This window comes from Rana temporaria, chromosome 12 (genome assembly GCF_905171775.1).
Source record: "Rana temporaria chromosome 12, aRanTem1.1, whole genome shotgun sequence".
Lineage (NCBI taxonomy): Eukaryota > Metazoa > Chordata > Amphibia > Anura > Ranidae > Rana > Rana temporaria.
In genome coordinates, this window is record NC_053500.1 from 22708909 (window position 1) to 22730344 (window position 21436).

General features: G+C 45.3%; 1 long non-coding RNA gene across 1 annotated transcript in view; it reads left to right on the plus strand.

Moving 5' to 3' along the window:
• The first annotated feature begins 1460 nt into the window (after window positions 1-1460).
• The window catches only part of LOC120919400, a 29091-nt gene continuing 9115 nt past the window's right edge, over window positions 1461-21436 (plus strand). Inside the window, exons 1-2 of the long non-coding RNA XR_005744563.1 lie at window positions 1461-1618; window positions 11315-11433. This is a non-coding gene — a long non-coding RNA (uncharacterized LOC120919400). The remainder of the gene's footprint in view (window positions 1619-11314; window positions 11434-21436) is intronic.

A 21436-nucleotide genomic window follows, 5' to 3' on the forward strand; every position in this document is an offset into this window, starting at 1 on the left:
ACAAACACATTCATCATGGCACAAGGAGAATGCACGCATGCACACCACTGTGGTCCCTAGCTCACACACACCACATCCACATCACATTGGATTAGCCCAAGTCCACCATGCAGGACTTGGGAGCAGCAACGCCGCGCCAAGGCTCCAATTATGTCGCTGACCATTCATACCACATTCACACGGTCGTGGGGATACCTTCTCTTCGACGACCGAGGGTGACATCCCTTACTGGCAGGAGTTTTGGGAACTTCCCTTAGGTAAAATAGCTCTTATCAATGCCTTGTCATTGATATTGATTTAAAGCAGCTGTGCAAAGTAAAGGGAAAACATGAAAATATGGGCCGTTGGGGGTACTTGAGGACTGAGGTTGAGAACCACTGTTTTAGAAAATCGACACTTACCAGCCCATGGAGTGCAGCGCCAGCGCGGTCTTCCTAGGATCCGATTCTTCACTGGGCACACCAAGCTCTAAGGCAAGGGCAATCTTGTGCAAACTGATGGCAAGATGAATGCAGCATGTTATCAAAAAATACTGGCACTGGCAGTCAGTGGCAGACAGTTAGCATTCTTCTGCATGAGAGTGTATAAGTAGGTTTCCTATTACTTTTTTTTTTTTTGTAATCGTTGAACTAAATAAACTGTTTATAAAGTGTCTTTTTCCATCCTAACTATGTAAATAATGTAACCATGTAAATGCATACATGCAAATAGTCACTAGAAGAAATATATGCGACTAAATGAGAGTACTTTAGGTATGTATTTTATCCAGGATCTTCTCTGCCAGCAAGAACCTGCACTCCATGCAGATAATCCACACATCCCCGTGTAAATCACGCTATAATCTTGCGCTCTCCCGCTTCTTTGAGCGCGTAATCTATCCATGATTGAATCCTATTATTTTCTGGTGATCCGCCTTATCAGATTATACAGCCGTTGATTCTGATCTGTGGATTATCACAGGAAGCAATGATCTTCATGTTCTAATCCTCCAGGAATTGCCCGATCTGGGTTATTAAACACGATTTGGTGGTGTAATCTGGGCATTAGTGCTCCTGGTTTGTAGTGAGCGGTTGTGAACGCTAGGTGGCAGCAGAGTACTGGTCAGAAGAAGACCTGATTTACTCCAGTGTTTTCTGGGCATTAGTGCACCTGGTTGAAGTGAGAATTTGTGGCCACTGGGTGGCAGCAGAGCGCTGCTCAAGAGAAGACCCCCGGGAACGCGCACTATTAACTTCAGTGTAATCTGGGCATTTTTGTGCCTGGTTGTAGTGAGCCATTGTAGCCGCTGGGTGTCAGGAGAGTACTGCTCAACAGAAGACCCCCGGGAACGCGCTGGTTTCTCCAACGTGATCTGGCATTAGCCGCCTGGTTGTAGTGAGCAATTAAGGCCACTGGGTGGCAGTAGAGTACTGCACAGCGAAATACCTGGGAACGCGCTCGTTTCTCCAATGTGATCTGGCATTAGCCGCCTTGGCTGTAGTGAGCAGTTGTGGCCACTGAGTGGCAGCAGAGTACCGGAGAAGACCCGGGAAGGCGCTCACACAGAAGTCCGCCATATTTGGTCCTCCCCGGGACCCGTAGAAGCGGCTGATTTGAACCTGAGGAGGAAGGAAGTCCGGTGAGTGTCAGGGAGGGCTGAGGGAACTCATTAGTCTCTGTGGCTTCCCGGGGACCCGGACATGCTGATACTTGTAGTTCCACAGGAGCTGCAGTCACTCCCATTGTCTCAGCATTGCTGACTGAAGCTCTAGAATCTTCTCCATAGCAACAGGGCGACACCTGACTGACTGCAAGGTGGGGGGAGGGGAGGGTGACAACACTACTGAGGAAATACCCGGGTTGTCACCTCTCCCCGGCTCCTCCTCTATCGGAAGGCCCAGACTCTAAGATGAAAGTAGAACTAAACGTTATTATTCTGTTATTTTGGAAGGAGAAGGGCGGAATTCACACCTGAGGGATGCGGGAGCGTCGCGTATTCCCGCCGTTCACTAGAACCGTCTGTCCTGGGCGCCCAAACCTCGCCAACATGGGTCCTGTACCCTTTTTTTTTGGATAGCGCGGCTTTGTACGTTTGGTTGCACGACATTTGGGGTGACAGGAACAATGAATGGCGTCCCAACGTGCGATTTTTTTCTAGTGCCATTCGGAAAACGCATGCGGAATTCTGAGTCACTCACATTAGGAATCGCAAGTAGTATTGGTGTGATCCACAGAGGAAGAGAGAGCTCTGTGATTCCTAGTAATCAGGAACACCCATCTCTCGCTTTGTTTATAGGTAGATTCAGGTAGGGGCGCGCTAATTTGCGGCGGCGTAGCCTAGCGTGTTTACACTACGCCGCCTTAAGGAAGAGAGGCAAGTACATGATTCTCAAAGCACTTGCCTCCTTACTTAGGGTGGCGTAGTGTAAACGCGGCGGGCGTAAGGGCACCTAATTCAAATGGGTTGGAGGGGGCGTGTTTAATGGTAATGAGGCTTGACCTCACGTTTTTGACGTTTTTTGGCTACTGCGCATGCGCCGGGCGCCTACATTTCCCAGTGCGCATTGCGGCTAAGTACGCCGTACGGGCCTATTGATTTCGACGTGGACGTAAACGACGTAACTCCCGATTCGCGGACGACTTACGCAAACAACGTAAAAAATTCGAATCTTGCGGCGGGAACGGCGGCCATACTTTAACATTGTTATTCCACCTAATGGGTGGAATAACTATAGGCCTCCTAAGGCCTTACGGAAACGGCGTAAATCGACTGCGGCGGCCGGGCTTACGTTCGTGAATCGGCGTACAAACTCATTTACATAATCTACGCTGACCGCAATGGAAGCGCCACCTAGCGGCCATCCGAAATATTGCAATCTAAGATAGGACGGCATAAGCCGTCGTATCTTAGATATGTTTAAGCGTATCTCTGTTTGAGCATACGCTTAAACAAACGCCGGCGTAGATTCTGAGTTAGGCCGGCTTATCTACTGATAAGCCGGCCTAACTCTTACTGAATCTACCTAATAGTGTCAGCATTCCCCACACAGTTAGAAAGGACACATAGGGAACACGTTTAACCCTTTCATTGCCCCTGATGTTAACCCCTTCCCTGCCAGTGCATTTTTTTGCAGCACTGATCACAGTATTGGTGTCACTGGTCTCCAAAAAGTGTCACTTTGTCCACCGCAATGTTGCAGTCTCACTAAAAATCGCTGATTGCCACCATTGCTAGTAAAAAAAATATATTTCAAAATTGTTGGTCTTTTTGTTTATAGCGCAAAATATAAAAATCGCAGAGGTGATCAAATACCACCAAAAGAAAGCTCTATTTGTGGGAAAAAAGGACCTAAATCTTGTTTGTGTACAGTGTTGCACGACTGCGCAATTGTCAGTTAAAGTAACTCAGTGCCGTATGGCAAAAAATGGCCTGGTTATTAAGGGGGTAAATCCTTCCGGGGCTGAAGTGGTTAAGGAAAAACTTTGAAAAAAAAAAATATCCTCCTATCATTTTCCTTTTCTTCATGTCTCTGTCTTGGGCCCCTTTCACACTTGTACGACTTGTCCTAGATTTGGGACTGCAAAGTCGCATGACAAGTTGTTCCCCATGATTTCCAATGGCTACCATTCATATTGGTACGACTTCAAAGTAGTCCCTGCACTACTTTGGTCCGACATTGATCCGACTTCAGCCCATTGAATATCATTGAAGTCGGATCAAAGCCGGATAATCGTCTTAAAGCGGGAGTTCACCCAAATTTTTTTTTTTTAACATTAGATTGAGGCTCATTTTGTCAAGAGGAATCGGCTATTTTTTTTTAAATCGAAGCCGTACTTACCGTTTTAGAGAGCGATCTTCTCCGCCGCTTCCGGGTATGGTCTTCGGGACTGGACGTTCCTATTTGATTGACAGCCTTCCGACGGTCACATACATTGCGTCACGAGTAGCCGAAAGAAGCAGAAACGTCGGTGCAGCTCTATACGGCGCCTGTGCACCGACGTTTGGCTACTTTCGGAAAATCGTGACGCGATGTATGCGACCGTCGGAAGCCTGTCAATCAAATAGGAATGCCCAGTCCCGCAGCCCATACCCGGAAGCGGCGGAGAAGATCTATCTCTAAAACGGTAAGTACAGCTTCGATTTAAAAAAAAAACACCCGATTCCCCTTGACAAAATGAGCCTCAATCTAATGTTAAAAATTAACTTTTTGGGTGAACCTCCACTTTAACTGATCCGACTTTGGCATGCGACTTGTGCTCTGAGGATCTTAACCACTTGCCGACCGCTGCGCGCCGATATACGTTGGCAGAATGGCAGCGGTAGGCAAATGGACGTACCCGTATGTCCCCTTTAAAAAGCCACACTCTTCCGTGAGGCAGAACGGGGGATGCCTGTGTAAACAAGTGATCAGTGTCATGTCACAGGTAGCCCAGACGCCACACAGTTAGAATCACTCCCTAGGACACACTTGACCCCTTTCTCGCCCCCTAGTGGGTAACCCCCTTCCCTGCCTGTGTAATTTACACAGTAATTGGTACATTTTTATAGCACTGATTGCTGTATAAATGACAATGGTCACAAAATAGCATCAAAAGTGTCTGATGTGTCCGCCATAATGTCGCAGTCACAATAAAAATCGCAGGTCTCCGCCATAACTAGTAAAAAAAAAATTATAATAAAAATGCCATAAAACTTCCCCCTTTTTTTTTTTTACCAGAAATATATATTTGTTGGGGCTATCTATTAAAGCAAAAAGTTAAAAATATTGCTTTTTTTTTTTTTTTTTTTTCAAAATCGTTGCTCTTTTTTTGTTTATAGCGCAAAAAATAATGCCACCAAAAGAAAGCTCTATTTTTGCGGGAAAAAAAAGGATGTCAATTTTGTTTGGGAGCCACGTCGCACCACCCCTGAATTATCGGTTAAAGCGACGCAGTGCCGAATCGCAAAAAGTGGCCTGGTCTTTGACTAGCGAAATGGTCCGGGGCTTAAGTGGTTAAGCAGTTTTGGCTTCTTCTCCCGTCTCCAGCTCTTCTGTCTCCTCCGCTGATGTCTTCTGCCTCTGTCGGTTCTTCTCCGCTCTCCGGGTCTTCTCCGCTGATGTCTTCTGGCCCTCTCCGGTTCTTCTTCCTCTGTCCGCTGTCTTCTGGCTCTTCTCCGCTGTCTTCTCCCTCTGTTCTTCTTCCGATGTTGACTCAACGCTCTCTCCTGCTCTAATGCCAGGTGCATGGTGTGCCACTACTAATACTGGCATGGGGCATTGTCCTCGGGTAACGCCGTATAGAGGGCTGCCCCTTATGAAGTCACCGCCTGGGGCATGATGGGCGGTGACGTCATAAGGGGCAGGCCTCTCGGCCTGGGGTTTCTTTTTAAAATCCATACCAGATTGAACGGCCTGGTATGCTCTTGGAGGGGGAACCCATGCCTTTTTTTTTATTATTTGGTGTGGAGTTCTCCCTAAAGATTCATACCAGACAGTGCCTGGTATTGTCGGGGATCAAAGTTGGATCCCTGTTCATTGAAGTCAGACGCATGTTGGACTTCATGTCGCAGGGCAAAGTCGGGTCCACAGTCGTGTCATACCAGTGTGAAAGGGGCCTTAGTCATAATCTCATTGCAGTCCCATTACCAACCTTAGAAAACTGTATCCACATATCTGACAGCTATTTCTTATGCCTCTATTTACAATCTTGACAGAAACTTTCACTCATTAGTGAACAGCCTCATGGGCTCCGTTGCTCAGTTCACCAACCTTTACTCCTGTTGCTAGGTTACCAGCCCAGCAGTCGCCGATACCTTCTAGCGTCTCTTATGGCTGTCTAGCGAAAACTACATTTAAAGTGAATAAGTCTCTGGCCTGAGCAAATGACTGAGCATAAATTATTGTTGCTAATATTCTTGGACATTTGGGAAGACTATTTTTCTGCAACTGGAAAAACAAAATATTAATGTACTTTGCATAGCGCCTGTGGCCATATGCTTCAGCAATTATAGCATTGTTAATTAAAAATATAGATTTATATGAACCTTTGGAGTAAAAGCAACCCTGGAAGTGTCATAGTTTTTCCCAGCTACTGTCAATTTTAAGACAGATTGGTCTTTTAAAAAGTGAACCCTTTGGCATTACTTCTCTTTATCTAAGAAAAGGTACAAAAACTCACCACTAAAACATCTTCTAACGGGTGAAAAGGCTTGTATTCCAGCATTCTGCAAGAGAGCAATATATCTCACTGGCTGGCTAGAATCACAGAAATTCAGAACATGGAGCATCTTACTATATCAATGAAGGGACAGAGTGAAAAATTCTGGAAGATTTGGACCCCTTAACCGCTTAAGGACCGCCACACGCCTATTTATGTTGACAGAATGGCACGGACAGGCATATGGGCGTACAGGTACGTCCCCTTTAAGATGCCGCCGTGTGGTCGCTTTCTGAGCCCGACCGTGGGTTCAGTGGTATCGATTGCCGCGGGGATGCCCGCGATCGTCTCACGAGGAGATGGGGCAAGGAGAAGCTAATGTAAACAAGCATCTCTCCGCTCTGCCCAGTGACAATGACACCGATCTCCGCTCCGTGTAATCGGAGCGGAGATCTGTGTCATGTCACACACAGCACATCCCCCCTACAGTTAGAAGCACTCCCTGGGACACACTTAACCCCTACAGCCCCACTTAGTGGTTAACCCCTTCACTGCCAGTGCCATTTTTACAGTAATCGGTGTATTTTTATAGCACTGATTGCTGTAAAAATGACAATGGTCCCAAAATGGTGTCCGATGTGTCTGCCATAATGTCGCAGTCACGATAAAAATCTCTGCTTGCCGCCATTGCTAGTAAAAAAAAAAATAATTAATAAAAATGCCTTAAAACCTTCCCCTATTTTGTAGACGCAATAACTTTTGCGCAAACCAATGAATAAACGCTTATTGTGATTTTTTTTTTTTTTTTACCAAAAATAGGTAGAAGAATACGTATCGGTCTAAACTGAGAAAACAATTTTTTTTTATATATATATATTTTTGGGGGGATATTTATTATAGCAAAAAGTAAAAAAATATTGTTTTTTTTTTTCAAAATTGTCGCTCTATTTTTGTTTATAGCGCAAAAAATAAAAACCGCAGAGGTGATCAAATACCACCAAAAGAAAGCTCTATTTGTGGGAAAAAAAGGACGTAAATTTTGTTTGGGAGCCACGTCGCACGACCGCGCAATTGTCAGTTAAAGCGACGCAGTGCCGAATCGCAAAAAGTGGCCTGGTCTTTCACCAGTGAAATGGTCCGGGGCTGAAGTGGTTAATTTTTCTATAAAACCAGTCCCATCTGGTGTTACAGGGGTCATTTTGTGCCCCTGGATCTATGCCTTGACATCTGGGATCTCTGGTTGGTGGTCAGGCAAGGAAGGGGATCCGACTTCCCTTCCTATGTGCAGGTGCCTTTCCCACCTCGATCCCTGATTCCACTTTCTGCCTCCTAACATGAGATTATTACGGGAGCGGCGCTTGCCGAGATGTTATGCAGTATACTACATAGAATGGTTCCACATATTCCAGTTTTCTGTTATTTGTGTAATCTTGATGTACAGATGCGATATGTTTACATTTGTCGGTTTCTTGAACTGTGTGTACCGCTGTATGCACACATTTCTGATTCTGTGACCTCTCGGAGATGTGGCAATGTCATTTCCCATATATATAAATAACCAATTTATTAAGAGAAGAAAGAGTGTTTTTTTTTTTTGTTTATATTAACCACTTGCCGACCGCGCCATAGCAAAAATACTGCTACAGCGCGGTCGAGTTACTGTGACAGGACGTCCCTGGGACGTCCTCGTGCACTTCCGCGTTTGCGCGTCCCCTGGGGCGCGCTCGCGGAAGTGTCCGTGCTCGCCGGGTCTAGAAGACCCGGCGCATCACGGATCACGGTAAATTGCCGCGAATCGCGGCTGTTTACCACGTGATCGCTCCGTCAAATGACGGAGCGATCACTTGTAAACAAACCGGCGTCATTTGATGACGCCGGTTCCTCCCTCTCCTCTCTGTACCGTTCGGTACAGTGCGAGAGGAGAGGAGGGGGGGGAGCGCGGGGTGTCAGCAGTGCTGTGGCTGGATCTGTGACAACTGCAGTCACAGATCCAGCCATCCCTCCCAGCTCAGCAATACTCTGCCATACCCCCCATACTTACTCTGCCATACCCCCCATACTTACTCTGCCATACCCCCCATACTTACTCTGCCATACCCCCCATACTTACTCTGCCATACCCCCCATACTTACTCTGCCATACCCCCCATACTTACTCTGCCATACCCCCCATACTTACTCTGCCATACCCCCCATACTTACTCTGCCATACCCCCCATACTTACTCTGCCATACCCCCCATACTTACTCTGCCATACCCCCCATACTTACTCTGCCATACCCCCCATACTTACTCTGCCATACCCCCCCATACATACTCTGCCATACCCCCCCATACATACTCTGCCATACCCCCCCATACATACTCTGCCATACCCCCCCATACATACTCTGCCATACCCCCCCATACATACTCTGCCATACCCCCCCATACATACTCTGCCATACCCCCCCATACATACTCTGCCATACCCCCCCATACTCTGCCATACCCCCCCATACTCTGCCATACCCCCCCATACTCTGCCATACCCCCCCATACTCTGCCATACCCCCCATACTCTGCCATACCCCCCCCATACTCTGCCATACCCCCCCCATACTCTGCCATACCCCCCCATACTCTGCCATACCCCCCGATACTCTGCAATACCCCGATACTCTGCAATACCCCGATACTCTGCAATACCCCGATACTCTGCAATACCCCGATACTCTGCAATACCCCGATACTCTGCAATACCCCGATACTCTGCAATACCCCGATACTCTGCAATACCCCGATACTCTGCAATACCCTGCGCGATACTCTGCAATACCCAAATACTCTGCAATACCCCAATACTCTGCAATACCCCAATACTCTGCAATACTCTGCAATACCCAAATACTCTGCAATACCCCCAATACCCCAATACTCTGCAATACCCCAATACTCTGCAATACCCAAATACTCTGCAATACCCAAATACTCTGCAATACCCAAATACTCTGCAATACCCAAATACTCTGCAATACCCAAATACTCTGCAATACCCAAATACTCTGCAATACCCCAATACTCTGCAATACCCCAATACTCTGCAATACTCTGCAATACCCAAATACTCTGCAATACCCCCAATACCCCAATACTCTGCAATACCCCAATACTCTGCAATACCCAAATACTCTGCAATACCCAAATACTCTGCAATACCCAAATACTCTGCAATACCCAAATACTCTGCAATACCCAAATACTCTGCAATACCCAAATACTCTGCAATACCCAAATACTCTGCAATACCCAAATACTCTGCAATACCCAAATACTCTGCAATACCCAAATACTCCGCAATACCCCAATACTCCGCAATACCCCAATACTCCGCAATACCCCAATACTCCGCAATACCCCAATACTCCGCATATATAATGTTTTGGGGTTCTATGTAATTTTCTAGCAAATAAATTGTGATTTTTCCATGTAGGAGAGAAATGTCAGAATTGGCCTGGGTGTTCCAGAACGCCTGATGGCGCTCCCTGCATGTTGGGCCTCTGTATGTGGCCACGCCGTGTAAAAGTTGCACACATGGGGTATCGCCATACTCGGGAGGAATAGCAGAATGTGTTTTGGGGTGTTATTCGTGGTATGCATATGCTGTGTGTGAGAAATAACCTGCGAATATGACAGAAACAAGTTTTTTTTTTTTTTTTTTACAGAATTTTCGGTCGTTTTTCTTTTATAGCGCAAAAAATAAAAAACCCAGAGGTGATCTAATACCACCAAAAGAAAGCTCTATTTGTGTGAAAAAAAGGACAACAATTTCAAATGGGTACAATGTTGTATGACGGAGTAATTGTCATTCAAATTGTGAGAGCACCGAAAGCTGAAAATTGGTCTGGTCAGGAAGGGGGTTTAAGTGCCCAGTGGTCAAGAGGTTAAACATTAACATTTAAAAATACAAATTCTGCTTAAATGGGTTGTAAAGGTACACCTTTTCCCCCCTAAATGGCTTCCTTTACCTTAGTGCAGTCCTCCTTCACTTACCTCATCCTTCCATTTTGCTTTTAAATGTCCTTATTTCTTCTGAGAAATCCTCACTTCCTGTTCTTCTGTCTTTCTCCCTGGAGTGGAGTGTCGTGCTCGCCCCCTACCTTGGACTACAGGAGAGTCAGGACGCTCTCTACGTTGCAGATAGAGAAAGGAGCTGTGTGTTAGTGGGCGTCCTGACTCTCCTGTAGTCCAAGGGAGGGGGCGAGCATGACACTCCACACCAGGGAGAAAGCCTCGCATTACTGTGTGGAGTTACAGACAGAAGAACAGGAAGTGAGGATTTCTCAGAAGAAATAAGGACATTTAAAAGCAAAATGGAAGGATGAGGTAAGTGAAGGAGGACTGCACTAAGGTAAAGGAAGCTATTTAGGAAAAAAAGGTAAAGGAAGCTATTTAGGAAAAAAAATAATTGTACCTTTACAACCCCTTTAAGTCTCATTTTTGTGCAGGCAGAAGGCACAGGTGTACTCCCCAGTTTTGCAGCCGGTAAAACTCAGAGTCTTAAAGCTGGTGGGGCTGGGTGATGTACCAAGTGGTAATAACATTTGGGAAGGAATGCCCGTAATGCAGACTTCTAGTGTTCTGGGAATTCATCCCTGAGCACATACTGCCCTAAATGTTAGTACCGCTAGGTGCATCATCCAGTGGCAGCAGCTTTCATCCGGTTATAGAGTTTTACAGGCTGACGGAATCTAATGCACAGAGGCTAAACACCCAGGGGCCTTAAGAGTAGGTACCACAAGATGCCAACCTGTGTTATCTAGAAAACCCTTTTCTTAGGTACTGAAACTAGTTTTAATTTGCTATTGGGGCATGGCTTCAGGACTAACCCCATCCAGCTGTGACCTCCTTGACCAATGTAAGTGCCCTTATTAGCCACTAAAGAGCTCTCACTGGAGAGGAAAATGGCATTTAGTGGGGCCTTGTCCGGGCTCATTAACAAAGTGAAAAAGGGATCTAGGAGGTTCACGGAGGAAGCTATTTCCACCAACAAAGGTAATAGGTGACACCTGGTTGTGTCCGCTCCTAGACAAGGCTTTTACTTTTAAATATTTAGGATGCTCAATAGGCTCTCAAAAAGGCTAGTAAACGTAAATGATGCCTTTTCTTGTATAAGTGAGTTATAGATTAACCTATTATTACATTTATTATTTTCAGGAGTTTGGAGCTGAAGAGATTGGGGGGAAAAAGTGCAACTCTTAAAGAGAGACAAATTAATCTTCTCGGCTTCCTTTCTTTCTATTATTCTCACTGTCTGGTATTGCAGGCAGTATCTGGTAAGTCCTTTTTTTTTCTTCCAATCAATTAACATTAATACATGTCTGTTAATAGTATTAATTTTATTTTATTTTTTTCATAAAAAAAGTAGTAGATCTGCTAGCTAGTTGTTTTTAGAGAGCTTATGACTGACTCAATAGGTAACCAAAGCACAACTGAAACTTCTGTTTTCATCTGGCATTAATTGTCTGTATACTAATAGGGGTAGATGGGAGCCCTAGTTAGGGTAAATTGTCATATTACTGTCTCTTTATCATTAGGCTTCATGTACACTACAGCTTCTAAACTTGAGTTTAGGAGCTTTTAGCGTTTTTTTTTTGCCAAAGCTCCCAAAGGTGAAGTGGTTGTTTATATTTTTGCTGTGTGATAAGAAAATCAAAAAGACTATTGTTTTCTGCTAGAAGACCAGCAGTGTCTGCCCAGCAGTAGGCTGTGCCAGACTCCATAGGTAGGTTCCTGTGTTGTGAAGGTAGACGGCCCAAGTGGCCAGGGTTTATTTTATGTTTTGTTTTGTTTATGCTGTTTGGATGCTTGCACTTGTTTCCAGCAATATGGAAGAATAAACCATAACCCTTGTTTTTTCAACCACCCACGGCTGCCTCTCTGTATAATTCAGTGTGTAGTGAACCCACTCAGGAGGTCACCCCCCCCGCTACCGAGCTAACCCCTTACAGTACATATGTCGGCTCTCAATCGATCTTTCAAGCCCTCAATTGGCTGGTATCATAACTGTTCACTTCAGATCTAAATAGAGGCTAAGATGGTGCCATTGTTGGCTGTAAAGGATAGGTGGGTTTGGTTTTGCTTTAAGTGGAACTAAAGGGATCAATGCTCACTCTTCTAATGGTCCCTTCCCGGCATTGGCATCTTCTCCTGTCTGCTGCTTTTCGACCATCTTCGTTGGCCGGCACAGGATGGCGTCACTCCTCCGGAACACGTAGCTGCTAGTCATTCTGGCACACAGGGATCGGGTTGGCCATTTCAAGCTGAGCAGTGCATGCACACATTGCATGTCTTTTCTGCAATAAAATGCCTGCCTGCTCACAGTATGTAACAGCCAAATTTTAATTCCACATTATTCCTGCAGGTACAAAAAAAATACCTGTTTATCTGCCTGAAATACGAGCAGCAATTAAGCCCTGTTGTGGCTGACAACATACAGGGGTTGATTTACTAAAACCAGAGTGCAAAATTTTGCCGCGCAAATACAAGTTCGTTTTAACCGTAAGGAATTTTGAAAATCTGGATTTTTGTTGTACCAGAAGCGGAACGACGCTTTAAAGCTGACTTCCACGTTTTCTGTCACTTTAAATAGTTTGTTTGTGGTTAGCTGGTCCAAATAAACAATTTTCTTCACTAAGTGCTGCATTGGCTCAAAGCGCTGTATGAATTGTATGTAGCTCCAGCTCAGATTGTGATCAGCCCACCTCTCTGCCAATCAGAAGCAGCTTTTCATTCATTTACAGAATACAAAGGTGCCTATGAATGGCTGAGCGCTGTTCTGGGTGTGAAATGGGAAGTCTCCAAGCCAGAACCCAGCACTGTGTACTGTATGTAGCTGTGTTGTGTTAAAGGAGAAGTACAGCCAAAGCTAGTTTGGCTGTACTTCTCCTGTGGTTCGTTCTGCACTCCTGTTACCCATTTTCAGCATACACCAGGCTGAAGTCACAGAGCCAGTCCAGAAAAGTCCATAAAGTCCGGAAAGCTTGCGACCATATGGTCGGCATTTGCCCACATGCCTGGACCGGCACCTGGCTCAGCCTCTCATCGAGCTGATGAGAGCTTGATCCCTATTGCTCTCGCCCCTCCACAGCCCAGCACTCCTGTGAGCTTGGAGGGGGGGGGGGGCAGAAAGCTGGCTGAGAAACGAGAGATTAGCAGTGTTTGATCGCTCGGTTCTCAGCCTTACAGCCTGTGGGGGACAGATGCAGCATCGGACCAACAATGCATCCACCTAGGTAAGTGTGATTAAACAATAAAAAAAAAAATCTCCCTCCACTGAGTCTGGCTGCAGCCATTTTAACATCTGGTGGTGGCCGTTGGCATTACAAGTTAAACAGCAATTCTAATATGTAATTTTTCACTATTTTCACTGCCATCTCCTTCCCTCTAATTAGAACCCCCAAACATTATATATATTTTTTATTCTAACACCCTAGAGAATAAAATGGCGATTGTTGCAATACTTTCTGTCACGCCGTATTTGCGCAGCGGTCTTACAAGCGCACTTTTTTGGGAAAAAAATACACTTTTTTTTTTATTAAAACATAAGACAACAGTAAAGTTATCCCAATTTTTTTTAATATTGTGAAAGATAATGTTACGCCAAGTAAATTGATACCCAACATGTCACGCTTCAAAATTGCATCCGCTCGTGGAATGGCGACAAACTTTTACCCTTTAAAATCTCCATAGGCGACATTTAAAAAAATCTACAGGTTGCATGTTTTGAGTTACAGAGGCGGTCTAGGGTTAGAATTATTGCTCTCGCTCTAACGATCGCGGCGATACCTCACATGTGTGGTTTGAATACCGTTTACATATGCAGGCGCTACGCACATATGTGTTCGCTTCTGCTCGCGAGCTCGTCGGGACGGGGCGCGTTTTCTGGCTCCTAACTTTTTTAGCTGGCTCCTAGATTCCAAGCAAATTTGTCAAACCCTGGTCTAGGTCAGGGGTGTCGAAACCGCAATTTCATCGTGGGCCGCATTATGATTGTTCTCGAAAGGGCCGGTTGTATCTAAGATTAGATGTCCAGCGCTTCCCCTCCCCTTTACATTAAGTGTCAAGAGCCACCCCACCATCAGAAGTTGAGTCCCCCGCTCTGCCTTACATCACAGTGCACCCCCCTGCCCTTATTCTGCTGCTGGGAAGAAGCTGGATGCATTGCTTGAAAAAAGAAAGTAGGGGTCTGGAGGAGGACCAGAGGAGTGCTGGAGCTCTCCTGCAGCTACAGGAGAGGTGCGAGGGCCACATGAAAGAGTGACCGGATTCGGCCCTCAGGCCTTTTGACACCTGTGGTCTAGGCTAATGACCAGACAAGAAGCAGGAAGTGGGCTGTATAAGGGATTTACTGTCAGAAAATAAATGTTTTACTATCCAAAGTTAAAACAAACAGGGCAGAAGATTTAATAGATGGAAAAAATTACTTAAGGTTCACTTTAAATTCTCTCTCTAATTTTGTGTTGGAATTGTGTTACCGTTTAGCACCACTAGAGGGAGACAGGGGCACTGTAAAAGAAAGGCTATCAGTACAAGTTTAGGCAAAGTCTTGAGAACCCTCAGGAACAAATTCTCATGTGCTGCCAGAATTAATTACACCTCCATAGGTATTTAGCCTTAGTCCTCAGAATATTTTTTTTTCTTTTGCTTTGCAATAAAATAACACCTACTGTTTATCCCCCTGCAGGGATTTTCTTTTGATATTGCTTAAATAGCAATACTGTCAAAATGGCTTGATTGCTCTCATGTGTGGTAATGGAGTGTGCTTCCTTGTCTCCTCTTCAATTAAAACTCCACTTTGACAGACCGTGAAAAATAACAGATCAGGCAAAAGCACATCTTCCCTGTGGTGTGTGAGGCAGAATTTTTACTGGAAGGAAACTGAAACAGTCTTCTAACCAAAGGTAACTATTAAGATGCAGACTGGCTCCTTGCCGTTATGGGGCTGTGGAAAAAATATGACGTAGGCAAAAAAAAAAAGTTCACCTTTTGTAACATGTTACACCCATATTCAGGATGTAACATGTTGCTTATGCACCAACCCCTGCAATATTGTATTGGAATATTGTATTGGAAGCACGGACAGACAGTCTACAGGACCATAGCATTACACCTGCGATCTGCTGATCATGGGTGCAATGCTTTACAGGTCCATCACAAAAACTGTAATGCATATCCTTTAAATACAAGGACATGCAGGTTTAATGGCCTACCTCTTCCCAAATCCATATTGACCAGTAAGGATGAGCTCCGGCGTGTTCGCACAGCCCACGTGCAGAGCCCGCCAGGAAGTCGGCACTTCGCTACGCTAAGCACAGGCAGTGAGACATTGTCCCGATGCACGGCTGCAGAGATCGGGAACTATCTCGCTGCATGTGATTAGCGCAGCACAGTGCCGACTTCCTGGCAGGCTCTGCACATGGGCTCTGCGAACACGCCGGAGCTCATCCTTATTGACCAGTGATGCCACTCTTCATAGTGATGGGCCAGTAAGAATGTGTTCGGGTGGGCTTAGCAGAGAGCTGCAGCAGTACCAACAGAGAGCTGCAAACTGTTGAGCTTTGCCTGTCAGAATGGCCCCAGATTCAACCTCCCCATTGTGTGTTAATGTAAAGGAACTGTTACGCTTTATGTTAGGAACTGTTAACCACTTCAATACCAGGCACTTTCGCCCCTTCCTGCCCAGGACAATTTTCAGCTTTCAGCGCTGTCACATTTTGAATGACAATTGCGCGGTCATGTAACGGTATTGTACCCAAACTAAATGTTTATAATTTTCTTCCACAAATTGAGCTTTATTTTGGTGGTATTTGATCACCCCTGGGGTTTTTTATATTTTGCTAAACAAACTAAAAAAGACCCACATTTTTGAAATTTTTTTTGTTTTTCTTAGTTTTTGTTATAAAATGTTGTTTTCCCCTTCACTGATGGGCACTGGTGAGGCAGCACTGATGAGGAGGCACTGATATGTAAAATTGATGGGTACTGATAGGCAGCACTGATATGCATCACTGATGGGCACCAATAGACGGCACTGATATGCAGCACTGGCAGGCTTCTGTGATTGGCACTGACAGGCGGCACTGATTGGCACTGATGAGGTACTGATTGACAGGTGTTACTGCTGGGCACTGATTGGCACTGTGGTGGGCACTGGCAGACTTTATTGTTGGCACACTGCTGGGCACTGATTGGCAGGTGATTGGCACAACTTAGGGGCCTATGCTGATAATCAATGTGCTGATTATCAGCACAGACCCCCCCCCCCCTCCCCCCTGTGACAGGGAGAGCAGCTGATCAGCTCTCCCTGTCAGCGCAAACCGAGAAATGCTGTTAACCAGCACTTCCTGGTTCACGCGATGATCAATTGTGATTGGTCACAGCTGATCATGTGGTAAGAAGCCTCCATCAGAGGCTCCTTACCATTATCAGAGATGCGGCGTGTCAGACTGGCACGCCGCACTCGCGGCCACTGCGCGCCCCCATGGGAGACAGCATTCCTGCATGTGCAGATGTGGCTTCTCGCTGGAGGCCTTTCCCTGCACGGCTGTCCTCCTATTGAAGTCTTGGAGTCTGCTAATTGAACTTTCACCTACCTTGCCCCTCTCTGCTATGCTGTCTACCCAGCCCACCTCTGTTTGGCTGTCTACTCCTCCCCAAGTTCCACAGTGAGAGGCTGCAGCAAGGACTGTTCTGTGACAGAATTATACTTTAACTAAGCTAAGAACTGCACAAGCATCAGCATATACATAATTGAGCCGGCATCTCGGTCCAGGAAGTCTAGAAATGCTGATCCTGGATGATGCCTGAACAAAAATGGTGCCTGAGAAAAAGCAGATGAAGGCACTATCAGTGGGAGTGCTGTGATCTCTGTGGGAGGTAGTAAATAACTGGAAGCTTTATACTTGCTTTTTATTCAGCCTGTGTATGTGGAACATCAAAACATAAATCTGATGCTAGGTCTTTATTGTAGAGAGCATACCAAAGCTATGCAACTCTTCCTGCCAATAAAATTTACATATCCAAGAAGCTGGTAATTAAAACAAATTTGAGCTGTGTGGTTTGTAAACAAGCTTGTTGCCCCCAGCAACAAAAAACATTCCAGCTATTACTCTTTCATAACATGGGTTATACATTATGGTTATACAATATGATTTTTGCCTTTTATATGTAGAACACCTCGACATCTTGTTGTGCGCTCTGTCCAGTTGCTGGAATCACCTCTTTTTCTCATGCTGGTCCTCTCTCCCTCTCTCTTTTGTTTCTAAGAATATTGGGCTTCATCATCTAAAGATTTCTGCTTGTTATGATCCCAACAATCTGGAAAGAATTGCATGTGCCTCTTCATCTGTTAAATGAGGGGGTGTTTACCAATAAAACTTAATGGGTAATGTTGCCCCGTTTTAGAACTTCATCCCCAACCACATGTTACGGCTTTGTGGTACGTGTGTTGAAAGTAAATGTTTTCTTTCTTCATCATTTCCATATTTCTACACGCTACGTAACGCCACTTTATAGGCAAGGGTGGTCAAATGAAGGAAAATTTTTAAAGTAATCCTGTATTTTGAGAGATATATGTAGGGTGCAATTTGTATACAAATAGTTTCCTGGCTGTCTTGCCTATTTATTTATTACAGGTATTTATATAGTGCTGTCAATTTACACAGCACTTTACACATATATATTGCACATATTCATATCAGTCCCTGCTTCAGCAGTGCATTGCGTGTGGGTTTAACCCTTTCTTGGCCGCTAGCGATTGGCAAAACCGCCCCGCTAGCGGCCGAAATACGTCGCAAATACGCCCATAGCGTCGGCGGTAAAAATAGCGGAGTTTTATAGCCGACGCTATGGGCGGCTCAGTGTGAAAGCTCATTCCTAGTCCCTGGAGCCAATTAACCTACCAGCATGTCTTTGTAATGTGGAAGGAAACCGGAGTTCCCAGAGAAAACCCATCTAGGCACAGGGAGAACATGCAAACTCCAGGGAGGTAGTGTCGTGGTTGGGATTCGAACCGGCGACCCAGCTCTGCTAGGCGGATGTGCTAACCACTTAGCCGGTGTACCAACTTAATACTTTTAAAACCCAACACCAAAAATATAGTGTTTTTCCAAAATTTCTAAAACCTTTAAAGCCTCTTCTGATGGTAGAGACCAGTGACTGGATTTTGCTCTTTGTGTTAAGATGATTCTTGTTGCCACCCCTTGCGTTGTGCCATTATGATGTTGCCCCTTTTAAGAGTACAGAACCATCCCTGTCTGTCTCATAACTGTGGTTTCAGGTAAGAATAATGGACTTTTAATTTTTTATATTTTTTTAAACTAGATTATCTAAAAGGGACCAGCTATAGGCCACTGGCAACTTTTTAATATGTTCCTAAATACAGCTACACCTTCCTTTTATTAATATACTGTCTAAGTTCTACATCTGTTCGACATCTGTTGTGACAGGGGGAATAAATTACTCTTTCTCTCTGTCTAACCCTTAGCTTAGGTGATCTCACATTGTCCATCAAGCCACAAATCAGATACACCCTTCCATCCAAAGGCTCCTCTCACCCAGAACCTTTCCTGCTCGTGCATGGCTACCACACGCTAACAGTTCAGAGCTTTCTACTGCACAAGGAGGCTCCACCCCCTTAGACCTCCTATGTACGTTTCCATCTCATAGTACACCCCTGACCATTCCCCTCTCACAGCACATGTTCTCCCCCTACTCGCAGCAGAACCCTATCCCACACCTTGCACAGGCTCTCACACCATGCCCTCAATCCCCACTCACAGCACATGCATCTCTTCCTTCTTCTGCATACAGGCATGTCTCTGCAGCCACATCGCCTCTGCTAATAGCTCCCACATCGCATAGCACATCCCTCTACACACAGTGTGTCTACAATCACAGTCACTTCAGCCCCTGCTTAACCATGCACAACCTTTCTCCCTCCCTCCCCAACATTTCTTCCCAGGCACCGCACCCCATAGTCCCAACTTACCCTATTGTACCTGGCTCACAGCATAGCAACACCTGTCTCCTGCTTATAGTAAAGCCCTCTTCCCACTGACATGCTTCTCCAGCAATCTCACCCATCTCTGCTGAAATCTGTTCCGGCTGCCTCAGTCCCATCCACTGACCTCTATCCACTCCAGGCAGTCTCTTCACCTACCTTCTGACATCCATTCCTCCCCAATAACGTCACCCCCCTCCACTAATATCCATCCCTTCTCGGCCACCTCACTCACTCCCTCTGCCGACATCCATATCTCCCTGACCACCCAACAGCCCTCCACTTACATTCATGCCTCCCTGACTGCTTTTTTTACTGACATCGGTCAATCCTTGACTTTTGCTAGGTTATGATTAAAAGGCAGTACTTGAGCTACAGTTGTGTGTTCACCTGAGAAGAAGAATCTGGTTCAGGGAAGGGTATATTTTTATGGCACTTCACAAAGTAAGAGCCAACAGCCTGGGGGCTGATTTTGTGTGAGACGTGTCCAGAACAAAGATGCACTGGCAGGGGTTTCACATGATCGTGTCATCTCTGGGAGGGAAACTGTCTGTCTTTTGAACAGAGCAGGGAAGAGTTTTTTAACACCTGTTGATGTACTTGTCCCCATTGGCATTAGCAGCCAAAAACTGCTTTATCACTCATATGCAGACGACACGCAACTGTATTTCTGCATTTGCAATAAAAAGGATCACCACCTCAATCTAGAGACATGCCTCTCTTTGATAGAGAACTGGATGACAAAGAGTTATCTTAAACTATACGGATCGAAAACAGAACTTCTCCTGTTTCACGCCAAGCGTATGAATCAACCTGCAACAACTTGGATACCCCCGGCCATTCTGGGCAAAATCATCACCCCTAGCGCCAAAGTCAAAAGTCTCTGGGTCATCTTTGACTCCTACATGACAATGGACGCACAAATAGGGTCAGTAGTCAGCGGATCTCACCATCTGCTGCGCCTACTACGCAAACGTACTCCTTTTATTCCCAAAGAAGACATAGCGGCCGTGGTGGGAGCGATTGTAAACTCCAGATTGGACTATGCAAACGCCCTTTACCTGGGACTCCCAAAGTACCAAATCGCTCGTCTGCAAGTCGTTCAAAATACGGCCGCCATACTAGTGACTGGGAAAAAACCCTGGGAATCAATCTCACCTTCACTGAGAACCCTTCATTGGTTGCCAGTAAAAGACAGAATTGTTTTTAAAGCACTCTGTCTAACGCATAGATGTATCCATGGGAATGCTCCCCATTATCTATGCGAAAAAATAAAAGCTCACAACTCCAATCGCGTTCTGCGATCCACCAACCAAAATCTGCTCCAGATACCGAAAGCCAATTACAAGTCCAAAGGAGAAAGAAGATTCGTGGTCCAGGGTCCCAGACTATGGAACGCTTTACCAACCAGCATTCGGTTGGAGGAAAACCATTTAGCATTCAGGAGAAAGATCAAGACGCATCTCTTTTAATATCAAAAGAGACAGGAACAACAAGCGCCCAGAGGCGATTTAGTTTGCATGTGCTGCGCTATATAAGTTTTCATTCATTCATTGGGCAGAGTTTCTTTCACTTCCTGACCCAGGGAAGGTGGTTACTGACGGGAAGTAAGTTTCTTTAACTGGTACGACTAAAATTCTTTATTAGTAGTGTGAAAGAGTTTTACTACTGATAGGTGTTGGGGAACCTCTTTCAATACCAATTTGTCTGGGGGTCATTGGGAGGAATGAAGTTTACATTGGTGGTCATTGGGAAGAATGCCCCATTACAGAGGTTGCCAAAATGTCACCCTTTCACCCTTTGCAAAGTGGTCTTGGCCCTGGATCTAGGCAGGTATCATAAGATGGGAGGAAACTCGGCAAGAACTCAAAGAACCCATAGCAACTTCTGGAGGAACGCTGGTTTATAATGCCTGGAACCTTTACCTGCTCTATCCAGAAGTAAAGAAAAAAATTTGATTTAAAATATTTTTGATACTTGTACAAATGTATAAACAAGTTTCTTCACACCCCCTCCCTATTTTTTTTTATTGCATTCAATGATTTGTGAGTACACAAAATTTTAGCAAGTGTTTCCCTGGCTAACTGGAGCTGACAGTCTAAGATCAAAGTGCCTGTAACACTTCTGGCAATCAGAGCGTATAAATAATTTGTCTGATATTCCATAGTGTGCATATTTTAAACACCAAGACAATTGCGTCAACATCAGCTTTTACTGTCTTTGCAGGTTTTTTTGGGTGGATAGCATAGAGATGTAAAGGCTGGCCCACTGCTAGG